This window comes from Aegilops tauschii, chromosome 6 (genome assembly GCF_002575655.3).
Source record: "Aegilops tauschii subsp. strangulata cultivar AL8/78 chromosome 6, Aet v6.0, whole genome shotgun sequence".
In the NCBI taxonomy this organism is placed as follows: Eukaryota; Viridiplantae; Streptophyta; class Magnoliopsida; order Poales; family Poaceae; genus Aegilops; species Aegilops tauschii.
Window position 1 is genome coordinate 265,328,836 of NC_053040.3, and position 23,927 is coordinate 265,352,762.

At 47.0% G+C, this 23,927-nt stretch overlaps 1 long non-coding RNA gene across 1 annotated transcript; it reads left to right on the forward strand.

Moving 5' to 3' along the window:
- Positions 1-1,296: 1,296 nt before the first annotated feature.
- On the forward strand, positions 1,297-3,588 carry LOC120966414 (uncharacterized). The gene is made up of 2 exons (XR_005760058.3): positions 1,297-2,914; positions 3,233-3,588. It is a non-coding gene; the product is annotated as an uncharacterized lncRNA (long non-coding RNA).
- Positions 3,589-23,927: the final 20,339 nt, after the last annotated feature.

Consider the following 23,927-nt stretch of genomic DNA (forward strand, 5'->3'; position numbering starts at 1 on the left):
TTACACGCCCTGTTTCGACAAAAAAATTTGCAAAAAATATTGAACTAAAAAAGACGATTTTCAACGAAAAATGAAAGCATCAGTTCAACAGTTCGAATTCATCAGTTCAACCGCTCAAATTCATCAGTTCAAGTAGGGTAACGGAATATTCTGTTACGCGAAACATAGTAGCCCAGATGTGTATATATCTATATATATGGTTGTGTACTCTTGGAAGTATGTACTCCTGCTCCTCATATACCACATAGATGAATCTTTTATACCTCTTTATTCTTTTTAATATACTTCATTAATAATTACTAGATACCCCTAAATGAGTTTCATGAAAAAAAATCATGTGTGTCTCATATTTTCGAAGGTTTACATATACACTGATTTGTTTTTATGTCAAAAAAGGTTTATTACGAAAAGTACGTCGCAAACGATATTTTTTCAACAAAACTCATCTTGGGGTATCTTAGAATATTTAATAAAGTATATTGAGAATGATAACAAGGTATAATCAATGCGTATATGAGGTATATTAAAGATGGGAGTACATACTCCCAAGTGTATAGAAAATAAGTTATATATATGCACTAAATGCATGGTAAATGCAAAAAATGGCTCAAATATAGCAAACGAGACATGGAATGCACCCGAAAATCGAACCTAGGATACAATGGTGATTGCTTACCATGGAATTTTTTTTGAGGCAAAACGATGAACTCACGTTTTCATTCAAACGAAAATATGCCGTTAGTTGATGTAAATGTTTTCAAATAGCACACGGTTCATTCATGAAAGCCATGTGCCTACCAAACCGCGGCCGATCCCCCCCTCTACTACGCGCGCGATGTGAGTCGTGCGTCTTGATTGGCCAGAACCCAAACCCCACGGATCATACGTCTCCACCGTTGGATGCTCCCAGATAGAATGACAATCCTCGTCCCTTTCATCAGCACATGCAGTTGCGGTTGCACAAAATGCATGTTAAATTTAAAAAATGGCTTAAATATATCAAACGATACCTGAAATGCGCCAGAAAATCAAACATGTGGTATAATGGTGATTGCGTACCATGGAGACTTTTATGAGGCCAAACGGTGAAGTCACCGGCCACTGGAATTTGAATTGTCACATCTCCTTTTGGAAACCATGATCCTTCGTATGAGATGCTCTAGTTTCCAAGGAGAGATCATCAAAACTTGTGCCAAACTTTACCAAAAAATTTCCACGGGGTCATGTGAGCACGCCACGGTCACACATCGATTTTCATGATTTTCGGACTCATCTGAATTTCTTGTAATTAAAATACCAACTAGGCCTACGCTGGTGGCCGCACCTCGCAGCCGAAATGTTTGAAAATTCTCCCTGTTTATCGGACAATGAATGAAAACTCGCAAAGCGACACACAAATGATTTGCACACCTTCTTTGCTAACACCCACATGTAGTTCTAGTAAGGTTTTGATTTTATATGTAGTAAATGCATGGTAAATACAAAAAATGGCTTAAATATAGCTGACAAGACCTGAAATGGGCCAAAAACTCAAACCTAGGTTATATCGGTGATTGCTTACCTAGGTTATATCGTTGATTGCTTACCGTGAAAAAAAAATTGACGCAGAACGATGAAGTCACCGACGATTGGAGTCTGAATTGTCGTTCTCTTTTTGGAAACCATGATCCTTCTTGTGAGATGCTCCGGTTTTCAAGGTGCGAGCATCAAAATTTATGCCAAACTTTATCAAAAAATTTACATGGGGTCGTGAGAGCACACCACGGTGACACACCGATTTTCATGATTTTCGGACTCTATATGCAATTCATGTAATTAAAATACCAAGAAGGCCTGCGCGTGTGGCTGCACCCTGAGGCTGAATTGTTTGAAAATTCTTCTGGTCTCTCAGGAAAAGAATGAAAACTCGCAAAGCAATACATAAATGATCTTGCTAACACCCACGTGTAGTTGCGGCATATATATAGTAGCATTATGCTGATCTTAGGATTATAATAATATTATGATAACTTTCAGCCCTATATAGGTGGCGATGAGATGTCCGTGAACTCTTCATACGAAAAAGAAAAAACCACCCATCCCCGCGTCCTCAACCTCCCACCCCCGGATCCCCATGTTTCCCACCAGCCACCCTGCGTGCCGCCGCCTCCGGCTCGCCCAGCGCACCGCCACCACATGCCAATCCCGCGCGGCACCGCCACAGGCCAACCCCGTGCGTCGCTGCCGCCGCCGGCCAACCCCGTGCGCCGCCTCCATCGGCTAACCCCACGCCCCGCCGCCCGCGGAAACCCCGCGCACCTCCACCTCCTACCGATGGACCTAGCGCCGGCAGCCGCGGTGCTCCTTTGCTCGTCGCCGCCTCAGAGACGAACACGACACTGCCACCCCGAGGACCCTCTGAAACATGCGCGGCGGCGGAGCTCCCCTGCCCACTGCCTATTCCTCCATGCATGCCCTCCTTCCTTGCCGGAGCCGATGCGGGCCGCCGCCTCACCATGCCGCCCGGGATCCCACCCACCGGCGTCCTGGCCGGCCACATCGACCTTCTCACAAGGGCACACCTTGACCTTCCCGAGGAAGGTTCATCCATGGAGCAGCCGCTCCCACCCCTCCACACTCGCGTCGTGCCTGGCTCACCGCAGACCCTTGCGCTTCGTCACCCAGTGTGCTGCCACCGCATGGCTGACGGGGCTATTGCCTGTGAATCACATCCGGGCTGGTGGTGGAGATTGTGGACTCGGGCGTGAATTGGAGTAGGACGAGCACGATGTTGTACATGGGGGTCAGGGTGGTGGGAGGTTCTACCAAACTTCTCCCTGCCTCCCCAGCGGATCTACACACCTTGTCGTCGCCCCTGCATTTCCATGCACCAATGCCAACTTGCGGTGCCTGCATCTTCGCCCTACAAAAAAAGGTAGTGTTCAATTCTTCCCATTTCTTGCAGTAGTTCAATGTATATTAGAGAAGAAGAAAAAAACAACAGTAGGTTGCAGATGTTGTGTTTTGTGATTGTTACGGCTTGCAGCAATTTAGATGTGAGTTCAGTGAAAATAATGTTCCCAGATTACATACATCATGCAGAATTGAAAGTGGTGTATGCACTTTGGCCCTTACTGAAAAAATGATGATTGCACTTTGACTGATTATGCCAAAAAGGAACTCTTATGTGTTTGTATGTAGCACATGCTGAGAATTGTGGGCATCTTTTAAGTTAGCTTGTTGAATTTGATAGGGATGCAGTTTGGCTGATGTACGCAAGAAAGGAACACGTTTGTTCATGGTAAAGGATGCAGATGTTCAGAGCTCCAATGTTATTTCTTTGATCTGTTATGTTTGTATAATTTTGACTAACATTTTGTTTCCTACAATAGTTAAAGATCATCTATTTAGGGATTTACTTGGCAGTCAGATGTATAAAGGTGTGTTTACTATGATCATAGTATCTGATGTTTTGGATCTGTACTAAATAGGTTAGGGATTGTTTGGCGTTGGTGGGTGTTGGAGTGTTACTACTACTTGCATGTATCTATACCTGTTGTTTAATAAATCAATGCTGAAATTTTTTCTCTGATGTGAATGAGAAAATTACTCTATTGTTGTGCTTGTACAACTTTGTAATTTTTATGATTTTTTATTTGTTTTTTGAAGATCAAAATGTTGTGTCCGAGAAGTTCAAGAATGTTTAGTATATATTATTGAGAATCACCAACTGGGTATAGCAGTGCATTGAGAAACAGAGTGTAAAGCATCTATAAAAAATGTAAGTTCAGGAGGATCAACATAGAAAAAGTGGAAATAAAAAGTTCACACTTTCGTTGTTGATATTTACAACGCCAAACAAATAACAAGCTCATGTTTGTCAAAAATTCAAGTTCATGTATATGGTAGTTGATGATTGTTTTTTTTTGCGAGATAAACTTCCGATCTATTCATCTTCAATCATGGTAGTACAACGAACACTAAAAATAATAAAAATTACATCCAGATCCGTAGACCACCTAGCGACGACTACAAACACTGAAGCGAGCCGAAGGCGCGCCGCTGTCATCGCCCCTCTCTCGCTGGAGCCGGGCAAACTTTGTTGTAGTAGACAGTCGGGAAGTTGATGATTGTTATGTGTACATAGGGGAGCACAAGTAAAAAATGGGGCTGGCCGAGGGCCATTGATACTTAACTTTGGTGTAGTGGGTGTGGTTTGTGTCTCAAAAGTCAAATTGTGTTCATAAAACAAAAAAGACAAACCCAATGATGTTTGTAGGAAAAATGATGAGTTGTGACACCCAAAATTTTATTTGGATTTTTCAAAAAAAAATTATTTGGCTTGAGGGAGGTGATTTAAATTTTTCTTCAAAAGAACCCTCCCTTTCAAAATATTTTCTTTTATGGCAAGAGTTTTATTTGGATTCACCCAAGACTTGTTTTTGGTCTTGGAGGTTCTTGCTTTTTATTTGGGCTCAAACCAAAATGCTTTTCACTTGAGAAAAATGTCTTTTGAAGATTTCTTTGAAAAATGCACTATGGCTTTTGGATTAATCCTTTACCACTTTCAACAATTCTCTCCTGCCATGGCCTTAGTGCAAATCCACTCTCCTAAACCTTCCCTCATCTTTGGATCATGATTTGCATCAAATCCAGCAAGTTGAACCTCCCCATATGATTATTTTCCATTTAAATCTTATCAAAACAATTTCTGTCCTATATTCTAGCCCTTGGAGATTTACAAAGGAGCTACCATTTCTGTTTTGATTTTTGGCCCCAAACCAATTCCACTCCCTAGTCCTTTGAACCCTCAACCAAGATCCATGAAGATCCACTGGTCTTCAGTTCAAATTTTTCAAACTACACTTGCTGCAAATTGGACCAGATTTGTCAAATTTGATGAAATTCATTCAAATCCTTCTCCTAAAAATCTGAGAAAAATCAGACAGCCTTTGGGTACATTGAGAGGTCACCTCACCAAGTCCCAGCCCCAGGAAAAATTTTCTTGACTCCAAATCATTTCGTCGAACACCTATTGGACACTGTTGCTGTCATTGTTCAGTTAAGTTCAGAGAACAGTTCAGTACACTGTCGTTTTCTTCAGTGTTCGTTGTCCATCTCGCCAGTGTTGCTGTGGCGCCTAGCTCCCCGTCCCCTCCCCCTTGTCCTCTGCAGCGCACGATCGCCTGGATGCTTGCGGGCGTCGGCGACGAGCTGGAGGAGGTGCGCCGCCCCGTGACCGACGCCAGCGGCGGCTTTGCGGCCGCCAGAGAGAGGCGCAGCGCCGACGGCGCCACTCAGCGCCGCCCAAGCCACCGGAGGCCGCCGTGTGGTCTTCTACTCCCCAGTGCGCGCTGCCACCCTCGTCGTGAACCGCTGGGCGCGGAGCGCGCTCTCTGCCGCCGTCGTGCCCGTGCGGCCACCCCACCGTTGACCGGCACCATTACGCCATGCCCGACCGAGTTTAGCAGTGGAACAGGACCAGTAACTCCCACTGATGCTGCCCGGCCACCTTAACCCCCTGCCAATCCACTGCCTCGCCGTAATTGCTCGCCGGAGATTCTCCGTTCACGGCCACCCGCTCGATCCGCCTATAAATAGAGGCCCCGAGCTTCAACTCGAACCTACACCACCTCTGCACTCCACCTAGTCCACACCAAGCCACTGGAAGAGCCCCGAGGAGGTCTCCTTCCTCAACTCCGGCCGCCGCGACCCGCCACGGGATCCAGCTCGATTCGCTCCCGTGCGTGCGCCTCTGCCTCCCATCTCTTGCCAGTAGCTCCCCTATGCATCCACTCTTCTGACCCGCGCTTCAATTCGGAGTTTGCAGCACCCACCAGAGTTCTCCACCATCACCCGAGCCGCCGTCCGCCGGAGAAAGTGTCGCCGTCGACGTGGTGCTCTCCGTCGGTCGAGTCCACCACCCACCGACGCGGAAGGACACGCTGAAGCTCTTGGTACACTCCGATCTCCCTGTCTCGCCATGGTTCGACGCCGGCGACCACCGCAACCTTCGGGCGCCGGCGAGCTTTTTAAACCTGACATGTGGACCCCCCTGTCAGCCTCTATTCCCTTCTCCCTCGAACCGTTTTCTATTGGCGCCTTCGGGCAAATACGTTTTCCCTTTTGAGCTGGCGCGTTTCTTTCCGAAGCGTTTTCTGGTTTCTCAGTTTAGACCCTGGAACTTTTCTGTTTCATTACAGATGAGTCCCTGGACAGAAACCTTTATAACTTTTAAATAAAAAGTGATTTTTGAGTGATTCTTTTTCTGACAGTCTTAAAATTTTGTCTAGTTTTTTATGGGATTTATTTGGAAATTTTTTGGAGAAGTTTTTATGCACGTGTTGGTTTTCACGTTAGTGCCCATTTTCGTTATGCCGTAGGTTCCGGATGAGGTGACGGAGCCGCGAACTTCGCCGAGCTAGACTCCGACTTCTCCGAACCAGGCAAGCATGTTTGAACCTTTGATATGATAGGTGTTTTGCATGTTTGCATGTAAGTTTCTGCGTGGTATATGAGTGTCGGTGAGTACCTCGTTGCTTGTGAGGCAACTACCCGCATGTTCCAAAGTTGCGATGATCTCTGGTGAGAGATGGCCTAATCATGTGGTGACATGAAGGGCAGCAAGGTGGTACTGTTGTAGCATACCAGCCTTGCGTCATCCGTCAAATTCCGACGTTAACGTGGACGGAGTCACGTTATCGTTCTTTTCCCTTCCGTGCTACCACATGTTTCTTTGCCAGGATGCGGTTTAGTAAGTTGGTAACCTCTTTCCGTGTACACACCAAACAGAGGGGCCGGGATGATGGTTCCATGGCCCTGGATTAAAGCCAGTCATCCGGTCAGGGGGCATGGGTGTTTCCGGTTGGGACCGAGAGGGGGGGCACCCCCTTAGAGCGCGCGTATAGAAATTTGATCCCATGCTACGCGAGGTTGTAGCCTCCCCGTCTCAAGGTTTTTCTTGAACGTTGCCGAGGGTGATCCCTGGCTTCGGAATGTTGAATGGGTGTGTACTGGTTAGACGTGTTTCTTCCAAAACACCGTAAACGGAACTAGTCCCCGTGACTACTGAAATCCGTTGGCTGTGGTTAAGTACAAACTCTGCAGAGTCAAATCCTTCCAAGTCATCGTATCCATGATCAAGTAGGGTGATCAGTTTATCCATATCTATCCTCGTGGTAAATCCCCGGTGAACAAGCTCTAGTAGTAAACCCAGTTTAATTGTTATTCCCGTGGATGGACTAACCTTATACCTGTCTCGTACTTGTAATAATTTATGTTCTCGAGCTACTGAATTATTGAGCTGCAATATAAGCCCTTCATGTGATGTCGCTCAGACGTCCGACTGTGGCATGTTTGCCTTTTTGCTTTCAATATAAGCCCTTTATGTGATGTCGCTCAGACGTCCGACTGTGGCATGTTTGTCTTTTATTTCTGTTATGAGCCCTTTATGTGGTGTCGCCCTGACGCCCGACTGCGGCATCATTATTCATGCAGTTTCCTCTCGAGGAGTCATTCAGACCCTCGTTTGGCACCGGTATTACTATTCTTGCAGTTTCCTCCCGAGGAGTCATTCAGACCCTCGTTTGGCACCCAGTATTTATTACGGGATTTCGGGAGGACTACCGCCCGACTTCTCTGCTATTTTTCCCACGCATTATTATCTCTATGTCTGGACGCACTGGTTAATCTGTTCATATGCTTCATGTTTACATTTGTTATATCTTTTGTCCGAACTGTCTTGCGAGTACTTTCATAGTACTCACCTGGCTTGTTGATTTGGCCAGATGTTGACGAAGGCGATCTCTTGGATGAAGAGTTTGATAGTGCGTCCGACGCCTAGAGGAGTCCCAGTCAGTCATGTGCGATCTTGGATATTGGTCACTTGTATTATATACGCTTCCGCCACCCGCAATAAGTCTCCTCGAGCCAATCTCCGACGCTCGAAGAGCTGTAGTCTTCAGGAGTCATATCACCCACTTCGCGGTGATATTTCCACCACCGTTGTTATCGTAAGTTAGTAGTCATGCCACCCTATCCGCCGTTATGTTTTATCGGCCTCAAGCCAAATATTTTTTTTTTGAAAAATCCAAATAAAATTTTGGGTGTCACAACACCTACCCCCTTAGGAAAAATCTCGTCCTCGAGATTTCAGCTGGTCCTCGAATAGATATGGATATTCTGCCTGGAGAAAATCTTCCCTTTCCCACGTAGCTTCATCCTCAGTGTGGTTGCTCCACTGGACTCTGAAAAACTTTGTCGTTTTCTGACGGGTCCTCCGTTCAGACAGTTCTAGTATCTTTACTGGCCGCTCTCTGTAGGTGAGATCTGGTTGCACATCAATGCTCTCGTGAGATACATGCTTCTCCGGGTTACTCACACATTTTCTCAATTGGGAGACGTGGAATACGTCATGGACGTCTGACAGTTCCTTGGGTAAGTCTAGTTTGTAGGCCACTGTGCCTCTTCGTGCCTCTACACAAAATGGTCCGATAAATCTCGGGGCTAGCTTCCCCTTAATTTCGAACCATTGCAGGCCCCTCATAGGGGACACTCGTAGGTATACGGAATCACCGGGTTCAAAGCTGACCTCACGATGTTTTTGATCGTAGTAGCTCTTTTGTCGGCTCTGTGCTGTCTTGAGTCTGTCCCTGATCTGTTTAACCTTCTCCTCGGCCTCCTTGAGCATGTCTGGGCCGAAGATACGGTTGTCACCTGTTTCTGACCAATTCAGTGGGGCACGACACCTCCGTCCGTATAATGCTTCGAAGGGTGCCATTTGCAAGCTGGCTTGGTAACTGTTGTTGTAAGCAAACTCGGCATACGGCAAACTTTCTTCCCAACTGGATCCATAGGTAAGCACACAGGCTCTCAGCATGTCCTCTAAGATTTGGTTCACACGTTCTGTTTGTCCATCAGTGTGAGGGTGGTACGCTGTACTGAAAGCTAGCTGCGTGCCCAGAGCTTGTTGCAGGTGATCCCAAAATTTAGAGACAAATTGAGTGCCTCGGTCGGAGATTATAGTTTTTGGGACTCCATGCAGACAGACTATACGGGAGAGATAAAGCTTGGCCAGCCTTTGTGTGGAGTAGGTAGTCCTCACGGGAATGAAATGAGCCACCTTGGTTAGTCGGTCTGTGATGACCCATATGGCGTCATTTCCGCGTTGCGATCGAGGTAGTCCGACAATGAAGTCCATTCCTATTTCATCCCATTTCCATTCCGGTATCCTGTTTGGCTGGAGTAGGCCTGCTGGCTTTTGATGCTCGACCTTGATGCGCTGACATGAATCGCAACAAGCAATAAATGTGGCTATATCCCTTTTCATACCGTGCCACCAAAAACTTTCCTGAATGTCCTTGTACATTTTGGTTCCTCCAGGGTGGATCGAGTATGGGGCGGTGTGGCTTTCGGTTAAGATTTGTTGCTTGAGTTCCTCAATGTTAGGTACGCAAAGTCTGTCTCCGTACCATAATATTCCTTCACTGTCTGTGACGAACTCTGAAGCCTTACCAAGGTCCATTTTCTTCTTTATACCTTCGATGCTGGGATGTCCCTGTTGAGCCTTCTTAATCTGTTCCACTAGGGTGGGTTTTATCTCCAGATTTGATACGGTGCCCTCAGAGACTAACACCATGTTGAGCCTAGCGAACTCTTGCTGAAACTCAGGCCTCAAGTTTTGCGGACCGTCATTGTCCGGGCTGGGGTTTCGACTAAGGGCATCGGCCACTACATTTGCTTTTCCTGGATGGTAGTGAATGCCGACATCATAGTCCTTGACCAATTCCAACCAGCGTCGTTGGCGTAAATTTAGCTCTGGCTGTGTGAAAATATATTTGAGGCTCTTATGGTCCGTATACATTTCACAGCGATTTCCCAACAGAAAGTGCCTCCACTCCTTGAGTGCATGTATGACTGCTGCTAGCTCCAAGTCATGTGTTGGGTAATTTTCCTCATGTTTTCGCAGCTGCCTGGAGGCATACGCGACAACTTTGCCATCCTGCATTAGCACACACCCGAGACCCTTTCGGGACGCGTCACAATACACTTCAAAACTCTTGTGTATGTCTGGCACAGTTAAGACCGGTGCGGTTGTCAGCTTCTTCTTGAGTTCTTGGAAGCTTTTCTCGCATGCTTCCGTCCATACAAATTTCTTGTCTTTCTTGAGCAACTGTGTTATTGGTTTTGCCACAGTGGAGAATACTTCAATAAATCTCCTGTAATATCCGGCCATTCCCAGGAAACTCCGCACATCTGTAACGTTGGCGGGCGGCTTCCAGTCAAGTATGGCTTTGACTTTTTCTGGGTCTACGGCCACGCCTTCTTGGTTCAATATATGGCCTAGGAAACCAACCTTCCTTAGCCAAAACTCACACTTGCTAAATTTGGCGTACAACTGATGTTTCCTTAATTCTCCCAAAACAATTCTGAGATGCTCAGCATGCTCTTCTGGTGTCCTTGAATATACCAGAATATCGTCAATGAACACCACAACAAATTTGTCCATAAATTTCATAAACACTTTGTTCATGAGGTGGACGAAATATGCGGGGGCGTTTGTTAACCCAAATGGCATTACTGTGAACTCATATAATCCATATCTGGAAGTGAATGCTGTCTTGGGGATATCTTCTGTCCGTACTTTCAATTGGTGATATCCCGATCTCAAATCAATTTTTGAGAACACCTTGGCTTGTGCAAGCTGGTCAAACAAATCATTTATCCGTGGCATCGGATACTTGTTTTTGATGGTGACCATATTGAGGGCTCGATAGTCTATACACAATCTCAGTGTCCCATCCTTTTTCTTGGCGAATAAAACTGGCGAACCCCATGGTGAGGAGCTGGCTCGAATAAAGCCTTTGTCCAATAATTCCTTTATCTGCTTCTTCAACTCCACCAATTCTGAGGGTGCCATTCTATAAGGTTTCTTATAGATGGGAGCGGTGCCAGGTGCTAGTTCAATGCTGAACTCTATCTCTCGATCTGGTGGCATGCCCGGTAGTTCTTCAGGAAATACGTCAGGAAACTCGCATACCACTGGAACTTTTCTCAGTTCTGAAATGTCCACTTTGTTCAGTTTTGGTTGCCGTGACCGTGGCCTTTCTTGAGCTGTAACCTTTATTGTTTTGCCATGATGGTGAGTGAGAATCACGGTCCGATTGAAACAGTCGATGAATCCTTTGTTGGTGGTCAACCAGTCCATCCCTAAAATGACATCCAGTCCTTTATTCTCCAACACGATGAGATTTGCTTGGAACTGTAGTCCTTCGAATTCAATGATCACTCCTTGGCAGTAACTCTGAGCGATTTGCTTATTTCCGGGGGACTTGATGATCATAGGTTTTTCCAAGGGGAGTATCGGAAAACCATGTTGCAAAACAAAACTCTTCGAAACGAACGAATGGGAAGCTCCAGAATCAAACAAAACCGTGGCAGGTACTGTGTTGACAGGGAACGTACCGAGCACGATGTCTGGGGCATTCTGCGCTTCTTCCCTGGTCACATGGTTCAGGTGACCCTTCCTGTGGTTGTTGTTGGGATTGAAATTGTTGCGCTTGGGGGCTGGATTGTTTCCACCATTGTTCGGCTTGGGGGCCGAGTTCCTCGGCTTTGGGCACTGTTTAGCATAGTGCCCTTCTTCTCCACAAGCATAGCATGTGACCCCTGGACGGTACGTGAACTCTTTGTCCCTGGCATGAAACTGTCTGACGGGCCTTGGATCAGTAGTCGTGGATCTCCTTGCTTCTGTCCTTGGAACCTTAGTCTTGCTTCGGTTGTCGCGAGCAAGAGTCGTCTTGTCCCTCTTTCGCTTACGGATATCTTCCAGACTACGGCGCTCATTCTCCAAGGTAATGGCCTTGTCAACCAAAGTTTTAAAATCCGGAAAGGTGTGTACGACTAGTTGGCATCTTAACGCCGGTGCCAGGCCGTCCAAGAATTTCTCCATCTTCTTGTTCTCTGTCATGTGCTCGTCGTAGGCATAACGAGACAGCTGGGTAAACTGACCATTGTATTCTGTCACTGACATGCCTCTGTGCTTCAGGTCATCAAATTCTCTCTTCTTGATTTTTATGATGCTCCTGGGGATGTGTGCCCCACGGAAGCCTTCCTTGAACTCCTCCCAGGTGATGTTGTGTTCACTAGGGTGCATGTGTAGGAAGTTTTCCCACCATGCTGCAGCTGCTCCAGCAAGGTAGTGTGGTGCATAAAGCACCTTCTCATGATCTGAACACTGAGCAATAATCAGTTTCCTTTCAATGTCACGGAGCCAGTCATCGGCTTCTAGCGGCCTATCGGTGTGAGCAAACGTTGAAGGGCGAGTCTTCTGTAACTCAGATAACTTGGAATGCGGTTGATAGGGTTCACGGTGGTTTCCCATATTGATGAAGTGATTCATCATCTCTTGGTGCTGTTGCTGGCTTTGTTCGAAGAGACGGCATACTTGAGACAGGGCTGCTTCGCTGTCCTGTTGGCTGGACTGACCCTGAGTGAAATTGTTGCTAGTCTGTGCCCCATAAACTTCTTCTGGTTGATTGGGCATGGAGCGAGTCCACGGACGAGACATTTTTCCAGTCTAGGGTATTATTTTGCAAAACCCATGAGAAGAACTGTGTGGCACAAGAAAAAAAATCTTGCAAACGCAACAATTTAAAAGACCTCAAGGTTTTCAAGAAAACATATACGATTTTGCACGGAGAAATGACTGCTTAACACAAATCTTACATGCGAAAAACAAACACACGATACAGCACTCAGGATGTGCGTACACAATCCTGACATGTTATTAAGACTAGCATACTACTCCGGAAAGCAGCGAACATACTAATACAACCTAGCGTACAGAGAAAAACACATCATACAAGCAGACATAACGCGCGGCTACTCGGCGCTCTCAGTCGGAGATGGTGACGATGTCCTTTCCCTTGCCGAGGGCAAGACTCAGCGGTGCAGGAGAATCAACCTCCACCTCCTCTCTAGCTGGCTCCTGGCGCGTAGCACTGCGCTGTGGCGATGGAGCGGGAGCGACAGGCGGTAGAGCGGGTGCGGCAGGCGGTGCAGCTCTGACTGGAGTAGGAGCGATGACTCGGTCGAACTCCTCAGTGGTAGGCAGACGGCGAGCAGTGGCCAAAATGGCCGGTGCATAAGAGGCTGAAGACGAGACGAATGTCAGAGGCGGTGCTGTGTGGAGAAGCTCCTTCCTGCTGGCAGGACCACCCCGGACTAAGTCCATGCGGGCAGCCACAAGATCGTCTACGAGGTTGTCGAAAGATTCCTCCAGGGCCTTGAGGTACTCCACGACCATCTCGATGGCTTCGTCTCGCTCTCCCCGATGGCAGGCGAATGCATAGTGACAAGTGTATGGCACATGGCATGGGAGGTAGCGGTAGCGACGAGTCTTCATCATAGGAAGAATATCCCGAAGGCGAGCTATCGCCTCACGGGCAGCCATCTGCATGGCATGCCTCTCCGTAGGCATGGCCCTTCCCACAAAACGGAAGTGGCGAGATGCAGAACGTCCTCCCTTGAATTGCACCACGGCCTGGTGCATAGACACGTCGTCGCTGAGCTTGTGCTGATAAAGCGTGAACTCCGGACGAGTCGCTGGCCCGATCGCGAGCTTGGTGATGGAGACGAGGAGTTTGACAAACCCCTCGGGCACGTTCGTGAACACTCGAGTCTCGCAGTTGCTGCCAGCCATCTACAAAAGTAGGCAAAAATTCTGAGTAGTCATGTCATAAATTTATGATGACCAACAGAAAATAGCTACAATTGCAAAATGCCGAAAAAGCACAAAAAGGCGCTAATAACCGATTAGCGATCGCACCTAGTGGCTTCCTACAGTTAGCCTGGCTCTGATACCAAGCTTGTCACGACCGGTTTTTCAATAAAATATTTATTGAGAGACCAATCCCTTTTACGGACCAGTAAAGAAGAATTCCTTCTCACTGGTAGACAATATCTTGGTCACAGAAGAAAAATACCAGGAGTACTGAATATAATACAAGGTTGAGCGGAGACTGCTCAACAATTTATTACATGAACGCCGATAAAACATTACGGCGGATAGGGTGGCATGACTACTAACTTACGATAACAACGGTGGTGGAAATATCACCGCGAAGTGGGTGATATGACTCCTGAAGACTACAGCTCTTCGAGCGTCGGAGTGAGGCTCGAGGAGACTTATTGCGGGTGGCGGAAGCGTATATAATACAAGTGACCAATATCCAAGATCGCACATGACTGACTGGGACTCCTCTAGGCGTCGGACGCACTATCAAACTCTTCATCCAAGAGATCGCCTTCGTCAACATCTGGCCAAATCAACAAGCCAGGTGAGTACTATGAAAGTACTCGCAAGACAGTTCGGACAAAAGATATAACAAATGTAAACATGAAGCATATGAACAGATTAACCAGTGCGTCCAGACATAGAGATAATAATGCGTGGGAAAAATAGCAGAGAAGTCGGGCGGTAGTCCTCCCGAAATCCCATAATAAATACTGGGTGCCAAACGAGGGTCTGAATAACTCCTCGAGAGGAAACTACAAGAATAGTAATACCGGTGCCAAACGAGGGTCTGAATGACTCCTCGAGAGGAAACTGCATGAATAATAATGCCGCAGTCGGGCGTCAGGGCGACACCACATAAAGGGCTCATAACAGAAATAAAAGACAAACATGCCACAGTCGGACGTCTGAGCGACATCACATAAAGGGCTTATATTGAAAGCAAAAAGGCAAACATGCCACAGTCGGACGTCTGAGCGACATCACATAAAGGGCTTATATTGCAGCTCAATAATTCAGTAGCTCGAGAACATAAATTATTACAAGTACGAGACAGGTATAAGGTTAGTCCATCCACGGGAATAACAATTAAACTGGGTTTACTACTAGAGCTTGTTCACCGGGGATTTACCACGAGGATAGATATGGATAAACTGATCACCCTACTTGATCATGGATACGATGACTTGGAAGGATTTGACTCTGCAGAGTTTGTACTTAACCACAGCCAACGGATTTCAGTAGTCACGGGGACTAGTTCCGTTTACGGTGTTTTGGAAGAAACACGTCTAACCAGTACACACCCATTCAACATTCCGAAGCCAGGGATCACCCTCGGCAACGTTCAAGAAAAACCTTGAGACGGGGAGGCTACAACATCGCGTAGCATGGGATCAAATTTCTATACGCGCTTTGCATGTAAGTTTCTGCGTGGTATATGAGTGTCGGTGAGTACCTCGTTGCTTGTGAGGCAACTACCCGCATGTTCCAAAGTTGCGATGATCTCTGGTGAGAGATGGCCTAATCATGTGGCGACATGAAGGGCAGCAAGCTGGTACTGTTGTAGCATACCAGCCTTGCGTCATCATAAGTGTGTGCCGTGATCCTAGCAAAAATATCCAAGAGATGATGAATCACTTCATCAATATGGGAAACCACCGTGAACCCTATCAACCGCATTCCAAGTTATCTGAGTTACAGAAGACTCGCCCTTCAACGTTTGCTCACACCGATAGGCCGCTAGAAGCCGATGACTGGCTCCGTGACATTGAAAGGAAATTGATTATTGCTCAGTGTTCAGATCATGAGAAGGTGCTTTATGCACCACACTACCTTGCTGGAGCAGCTGCAGCATGGTGGGAAAACTTCCTACACATGCACCCTAGTGAACACAACATCACCTGGGAGGAGTTCAAGGAAGGCTTCCATGGGGCACACATCCCCAGGAGCATCATAAAAATCAAGAAGAGAGAATTTGATGACCTGAAGCAGAGAGGCATGTCAGTGACAGAATACAATGGTCAGTTTACCCAGCTGTCTCGTTATGCCTACGACGAGCACATGACAGAGAACAAGAAGATGGAGAAATTCTTGGACGGCCTGGCACCGGCGTTAAGATGCCAACTAGTCGTACAACCTTTCCGGATTTTAAAACTCTGGTTGACAAGGCCATTACCTTGGAGAATGAGCGCCGTAGTCTGGAAGATATCCGTAAGCGAAAGAGGGACAAGACGACTCTTGCTCGCAACAACCAAAGCAAGACTGAGGTTCCAAGGACAGAAGCAAGGAGATCCACGACTACTGATCCAAGGCCTGTCAGACAGTTTCATGCCAGGGACAAAGAGTTCACGTACCGTCCAGGGGTCACATGCTATGCTTGTGGAGAAGAAGGGCACTATGCTAAATAGTGCCCAAAGCCGAGGAACTCGGCCCCCAAGCCGAACAATGGTGGAAACAATCCAGCCCCCAAGCGCAACAATTTCAATCCCAACAACAACCACAGGAAGGGTCACCTGAACCATGTGACCAGGGAAGAAGCGCAGAATGCCCCAGACATCGTGCTCGGTACGTTCCCTGTCAACACAGTACCTGCCACGGTTTTGTTTGATTCTGGAGCTTCCCATTCGTTCGTTTCGAAGAGTTTTGTTTTGCAACATGGTTTTCCGATACTCCCCTTGGAAAAACCTATGATCATCAAGTCCCCCGGAAATAAGCAAATCGCTCAGAGTTACTGCCAAGGAGTGATCATTGAATTCGAAGGACTACAGTTCCAAGCAAATCTCATCGTGTTGGAGAATAAAGGACTGGATGTCATTTTAGGGATGGACTGGTTGACCACCAACAAAGGATTCATCGACTGTTTCAATCGCACCGTGATTCTCACTCACCATCATGGCAAAACAATAAAGGTTACAGCTCAAGAAAGGCCACGGTCACGGCAACCAAAACTGAACAAAGTGGACATTTCAGAACTGAGAAAAGTTCCAGTGGTATGCGAGTTTCCTGACGTATTTCCTGAAGAACTACCGGGCATGCCACCAGACCGAGAGATAGAGTTCAGCATTGAACTAGCACCTGGCACCGCTCCCATCTATAAGAAACCTTATAGAATGGCACCCTCAGAATTGGTGGAGTTGAAGAAGCAGATAAAGGAATTATTGGACAAAGGCTTTATTCGAGCCAGCTCCTCACCATGGGGTTCGCCAGTTTTATTCGCCAAGAAAAAGGATGGGACACTGAGATTGTGTATAGACTATCGAGCCCTCAATATGGTCACCATCAAAAACAAGTATCCGATGCCACGGATAAATGATTTGTTTGACCAGCTTGCACAAGCCAAGGTGTTCTCAAAAATTGATTTGAGATCGGGATATCACCAATTGAAAGTACGGACAGAAGATATCCCCAAGACAGCATTCACTTCCAGATATGGATTATATGAGTTCACAGTAATGCCATTTGGGTTAACAAACGCCCCCGCATATTTCGTCCACCTCATGAACAAAGTGTTTATGAAATTTATGGACAAATTTGTTGTGGTGTTCATTGACGATATTCTGGTATATTCAAGGACACCAGAAGAGCATGCTGAGCATCTCAGAATTGTTTTGGGAGAATTAAGGAAACATCAGTTGTACGCCAAATTTAGCAAGTGTGAGTTTTGGCTAAGGAAGGTTGGTTTCCTAGGCCATATATTGAACCAAGAAGGCGTGGCCGTAGACCCAGAAAAAGTCAAAGCCATACTTGACTGGAAGCCGCCCGCCAACGTTACAGATGTGAGGAGTTTCCTGGGAATGGCCGGATATTATAGAAGATTTATTGAAGGATTCTCCACTATGGCAAAACCAATAACACAGTTGCTCAAGAAAGACAAGAAATTTGTATGGACGGAAGCATGCAAGAAAAGCTTCCAAGAACTCAAGAAGAAGCTGACAACCGCACCGGTCTTAACTGTGCCAGACATACACAAGAGTTTTGAAGTGTATTGTGACGCGTCCCGAAAGGGTCTCGGGTGTGTGCTAATGCAGGATGGCAAAGTTGTCGCGTATGCCTCCAGGCAGCTGCGAAAACATGAGGAAAATTACCCAACACATGACTTGGAGCTAGCAGCAGTCATACATGCACTCAAGGAGTGGAGGCACTTTCTGTTGGGAAATCGCTGTGAAATATATACGGACCATAAGAGCCTCAAATATATTTTCACACAGCTAGAGCTAAATTTACGCCAACGACGCTGGTCGGAATTGGTCAAGGACTATGATGTCGGCATTCACTACCATCCAGGAAAAGCAAATGTAGTGGCCGATGCCCTTAGTCGAAACCCCAGCCCGGACAATGACGGTCCGCAAAACTTGAGGCCTGAGTTTCAGCAAGAGTTCGCTAGGCTCAACATGGTGTTAGTCTCTAAGGGCACCGTATCAAATCTGGAGATACAACCCACCCTGGAGGAACCAAAATGTACAAGGACATTCAGGAAAAGATTTTGGTGGCACGGTATGAAAAGGGATATAGCCACATTTATTGCTTGTTGCGATTCATGTCAGCGCATCAAGGCCGAGCATCAAAAGCCAGCAGGGCTACTCCAGCCAAACAAGATACCGGAATGGAAATGGGATGAAATAGGAATGGACTTCATTGTCGGACTACCTCGATCGCAACGCGGAAATGACGCCATATGGGTCATCACAGACCGACTAACCAAGGTGGCTCATTTCATTCCCGTGAGGACTACCTACTCCACACAAAGGCTGGCCAAGCTTTATCTCTCCCGTATAGTCTATCTGCATGGAGTCCCAAAAACTATAATCTCCGACCAAGGCACTCAATTTGTCTCTAAATTTTGGGATCACCTGCAACAAGCTCTGGGCACGCAGCTAGCTTTCAGTACAGCGTACCACCCTCAGACTGATGGACAAACAGAATGTGTGAACCAAATCTTAGAGGACATGCTGAGAGCCTGTGTGCTTACCTATGGATCCAGTTGGTAAGAAAGTTTGCCGTATGCCGAGTTTGCTTACAACAACAGTTACCAAGCCAGCTTGCAAATGGCACCCTTCGAAGCATTATACGGACGGAGGTGTCGTACCCCACTGAATTGGTCAGAAACAGGTGACAGCCGTATCTTCGGCCCAGACATGCTCAAGGGGGCCGAGGAGAAGGTTAAACAGATCAGGGACAGACTCAAGACAGCACAGAGCTGACAAAAGAGCTACTACGATCAAAAACATCGTGAGGTCAGCTTTGAACCCGGTGATTCCGTATACCTACGAGTGTCCCCTATGAGGGGCCTGCAACGGTTCAAAATTAAGGGGAAGCTAGCCCCGAGATTTATCAGACCATTTTGTGTAGAGGCACGAAGAGGCACAGTGGCCTACAAACTAGACTTACCCAAGGAACTGTTAGACGTCCATGACGTATTCCACGTCTCCCAATTGAGAAAATGTGTGAGTAACCCAGAGAAGCATGTATCTCACGAGAGCATTGATGTGCAACCAAATCTCACCTACAGAGAGCGGCCAGTAAAGATACTAGAAGTGTCTGAACGGAGGACCCGTCAGAAAACGACAAAGTTTTTCAGAGTCCAGTGGAGCAACCACACTGATGATGAAGCTACGTGGGAAAGGGAAGATTTTCTCCAGGCAGAATATCCATATCTATTCGAGGACCAGCTGAAATCTCGAGGACGAGATTTTTCCTAAGGGGGTAGGTGATGTGACACCCAAAATTTTATTTGGATTTTTCAATTTTTTTTATTTGGCTTGAGGGACGTGATTTAAATTTTTCTTCAAAAGAACCCTCCCTTTCAAAATATTTTCTTTTATGGCAAGAGTTTTATTTGGATTCACCCAAGACTTGTTTTTGGTCTTGGAGGTTCTTGCTTTTTATTTGGGCTCAAACCAAAATGCTTTTCACTTGAGAAAAATGTCTTTTGAAGATTTCTTTGAAAAATGCACTATGGCTTTTGGAATAATCCTTTACCACTTTCAACAATTCTCTCCTGCCATGGCCTTAGTGCAAATCTACTCTCCTAAACCTTCCCTCATCTTTGGATCATGATTTGCATCAAATCCAGCAAGTTGAACCTCCCCATATGATTATTTTCCATTTAAATCTTATCAAAACAATTTCTGTCCTATATTCTAGCCCTTGGAGATTTACAAAGGAGCTACCATTTCTGTTTTGATTTTTGCCCCCAAACCAATTCCCCTCCCTAGTCCTTTGAACCCTCAACCAAGATCCATGAAGATCCACTGGTCTTCAGTTCAAAATTTTCAAACTACACTTGCTGCAAGTTTGGACCAGATTTGTCAAATTTGATGAAATTCATTCAAATCCTTCTCCTAAAAATCTGAGAAAAATCAGACAGCCTTTGGGTACATTGAGAGGTCACATCACCAAGTCCCAGCCCCAGGAAAAATTTTCTTGACTCCAAATCATTTCGTCGAACACCTACTGGACACTGTTGCTGTCATTGTTCAGTTAAGTTCAGAGAACAGTTCAGTACACTGTCGTTTTCTTCAGTGTTCGTTGTCCATCTCGCCAGTGTCGCTGTGGCGTCTATCTCCCCGTCCCCTCCCCCTTGTCCTCTGCAGCGCACGAACGCCTGGATGCTTGCGGGCGTCGGCGACGAGCTGGAGGAGGTGCACCGCCCCGTGACCGACGCCAGCGGCGGCTTTGGGGCCGCCAGAGAGAGGCGCAGCGCCGACGGCGCCACTCAGCGCCGCCCAAGCCACCGGAGGCCGCCGCGTGGTCTTCCACTCCCCAGTGCGCGCTGCCACCCTCGCCGTGAACCGCTGGGCGCGGAGCGCGCTCTCTGCCGCCGTCGTGCCCGTGCGGCCACCCCACCGTGGACCGGCACCATTACGCCATGCCCGACCGAGTTTAGTAGTGGATCAGGACCAGTAACTCCCACTGATGCTGCCCGGCCACCTAAACCCCCTGCCAATCTACTGCCTCGCCGTAATTGCTCGCCGGAGATTCTCCGTTCACGGCCACCCCCCCGATCCGCCTATTAATAGAGGCCCCGAGCTTCAACTCGAACCTACACCACCTCTGCACTCCACCTAGTCCACACCAAGCCACTGGAAGAGCCCCGAGGAGGTCTCCTTCCTCAACTCCGGCCGTCGCGACCCGCCACGGGATCCAGCTCGATTCGCTCACGTGCGTGCGCTTCTGCCTCCCATCTCTTGCCAGTAGCTCCCCTATGCATCCACTCTTCTGACCCGCGCTTCAATTCGGAGTTTGCAGCACCCACCAGAGTTCTCCACCATCACCCGAGCCGCCGTCCGCCGGAGAAAGTGTCGCCGTCAACGTGGTGCTCTCCGTCGGTCGAGTCCACCACCCACCGATGCGGAAGGACACGCTGAAGCTCTTGGTACACTCCGATCTCCCTGTCTCGCCGTGGTTCGACGCCGGCGACCACCGCAACCTTCGGGCGCCGGCGAGCTTTTTAAACCTGACATGTGGGACCCCCCTGTCAGCCTCTATTCTCTTCTCCCTCGAACCGTTTTCTGTTGGCGCCTTCGGGCAAATACGTTTTCCCTTTTGAGCTGGCGCGTTTCTTTCCGAAGCATTTTCTGGTTTCTCAGTTTAGACCCTGGAACTTTTCTGTTTCATTACAGATGAGTCCCTGGACAGAAACCTTTATAACTTTTAAATAAAAAGTGATTTTTGAGTGATTCTTTTTCTGACAGTCTTAAAATTTTATCTAGTTTTTATGGGATTTATTTGGAAATTTTTTGGAGAAGTTTTTATGCACGCGTTGGTTTTCACGTTAGTGCCCATTTTCGTTATGCCGTAGGTTTCGGAAGAGGTGACGGAGCCGCGAACTTCGCCGAGCTAGACTCCCACTTCTCCGAACCAGGCAAGCATGTTTGAACCTTTGATATGATAGGTGTTTTGCATGTTTGCATGTAAGTTTCTGCGTGGTATATGAGTGTTGGTGAGTACCTCGTTGCTTGTGAGGCAACTACCCGCATGTTCCAAAGTTGCGATGATCTCTGGTGAGAGATGGCCTAATCATGTGGTGACATGAAGGGCAGCAAGGTGGTACTGTTGTAGCATACCAGCCTTGCGTCATCCGTCAAATTCCGACGTTAACGTGGACAGAGTCACGTTATCGTTCTTTTCCCTTCCGTGCTACCACATGTTTCTTTGCCAGGATGCGGTTTAGTAAGTTGGTAACCTCTTTCCGTGTACACACCAAACAGAGGGGCCGGGATGATGGTTCCATGGCCCTGGATTAAAGCCAGTCATCCGGTCAGGGGGCATGGGTGTTTCCGGTTGGGACCGAGAGGGGGGGCACCCCCTTAGAGCGCGCGTATAGAAATTTGATCCCATGCTACGCGAGGTTGTAGCCTCCCCGTCTCAAGGTTTTTCTTGAACGTTGCCGAGGGTGATCCCTGGCTTCGGAATGTTGAATGGGTGTGTACTGGTTAGACGTGTTTCTTCCAAAACACCGTAAACGGAACTAGTCCCCGTGACTACTGAAATCCGTTGGCTGTGGTTAAGTACAAACTCTGCAGAGTCAAATCCTTCCAAGTCATCGTATCCATGATCAAGTAGGGTGATCAGTTTATCCATATCTATCCTCGTGGTAAATCCCCGGTGAACAAGCTCTAGTAGTAAACCCAGTTTAATTGTTATTCCCGTGGATGGACTAACCTTATACCTGTCTCGTACTTGTAATAATTTATGTTCTCGAGCTACTGAATTATTGAGCTGCAATATAAGCCCTTTATGTGATGTCGCTCAGACGTCCGACTGTGGCATGTTTGCCTTTTTGCTTTCAATATAAGCCCTTTATGTGATGTCGCTCAGACGTCCGACTGTGGCATGTTTGTCTTTTATTTCTGTTATGAGCCCTTTATGTGGTGTCGCCCTGACGCCCGACTGCGGCATTATTATTCATGCAGTTTCCTCTCGAGGAGTCATTCAGACCCTCGTTTGGCACCGGTATTACTATTCTTGCAGTTTCCTCCCGAGGAGTCATTCAGACCCTCGTTTGGCACCCAGTATTTATTTTGGGATTTCGGGAGGACTACCGCCCGACTTCTCTGCTATTTTTCCGACGCATTATTATCTCTATGTCTGGACGCACTGGTTAATCTGTTCATATGCTTCATGTTTACATTTGTTATATCTTTTGTCCGAACTGTCTTGCGAGTACTTTCATAGTACTCACCTGGCTTGTTGATTTGGCCAGATGTTGACGAAGGCGATCTCTTGGATGAAGAGTTTGATAGTGCGTCCGACGCCTAGAGGAGTCCCAGTCAGTCATGTGCGATCTTGGATATTGGTCACTTGTATTATATACGCTTCCGCCACCCGCAATAAGTCTCCTCGAGCCTCACTCCGACGCTCGAAGAGCTGTAGTCTTCAGGAGGCATATCACCCACTTCGCGGTGATATTTCCACCATCGTTGTTATCGTAAGTTAGTAGTCATGCCACCCTATCCGCCATTATGTTTTATCGGCGTTCATGTAATAAATGGTTGAGCAGTCTCCGCTCAACCTTGTATTATATTCAGTACTCCTGGTATTTTTCTTCTGTGACCAAGATATTGTCTACCAGTGAGAAGGAATTCTTCTTTACTGGTCCGTAAAAGGGATTGGTCTCTCAATAAATATTTTATTGAAAAACCGGTCGTGACAAGCTTAAATATGCGGGGGCGTTTGTTAACCCAAATGGCATTACTGTGAACTCATATAATCCATATCTGGAAGTGAATGCTGTCTTGGGGATATCTTCTGTCCGTACTTTCAATTGGTGATATCCCGATCTCAAATCAATTTTTGAGAACACCTTGGCTTGTGCAAGCTGGTCAAACAAATCATTTATCCGTGGCATCGGATACTTGTTTTTGATGGTGACCATATTGAGGGCTCGATAGTCTATACACAATCTCAGTGTCCCATCCTTTTTCTTGGCGAATAAAACTGGCAAACCCCATGGTGAGGAGCTGGCTCGAATAAAGCCTTTGTCCAATAATTCCTTTATCTGCTTCTTCAACTCCACCAATTCTTAGGGTGCCATTCTATAAGGTTTCTTATAGATGGGAGCGGTGCCAGGTGCTAGTTCAATGCTGAACTCTATCTCTCGGTCTGGTGGCATGCCCGGTAGTTCTTCAGGAAATACGTCAGGAAACTCGCA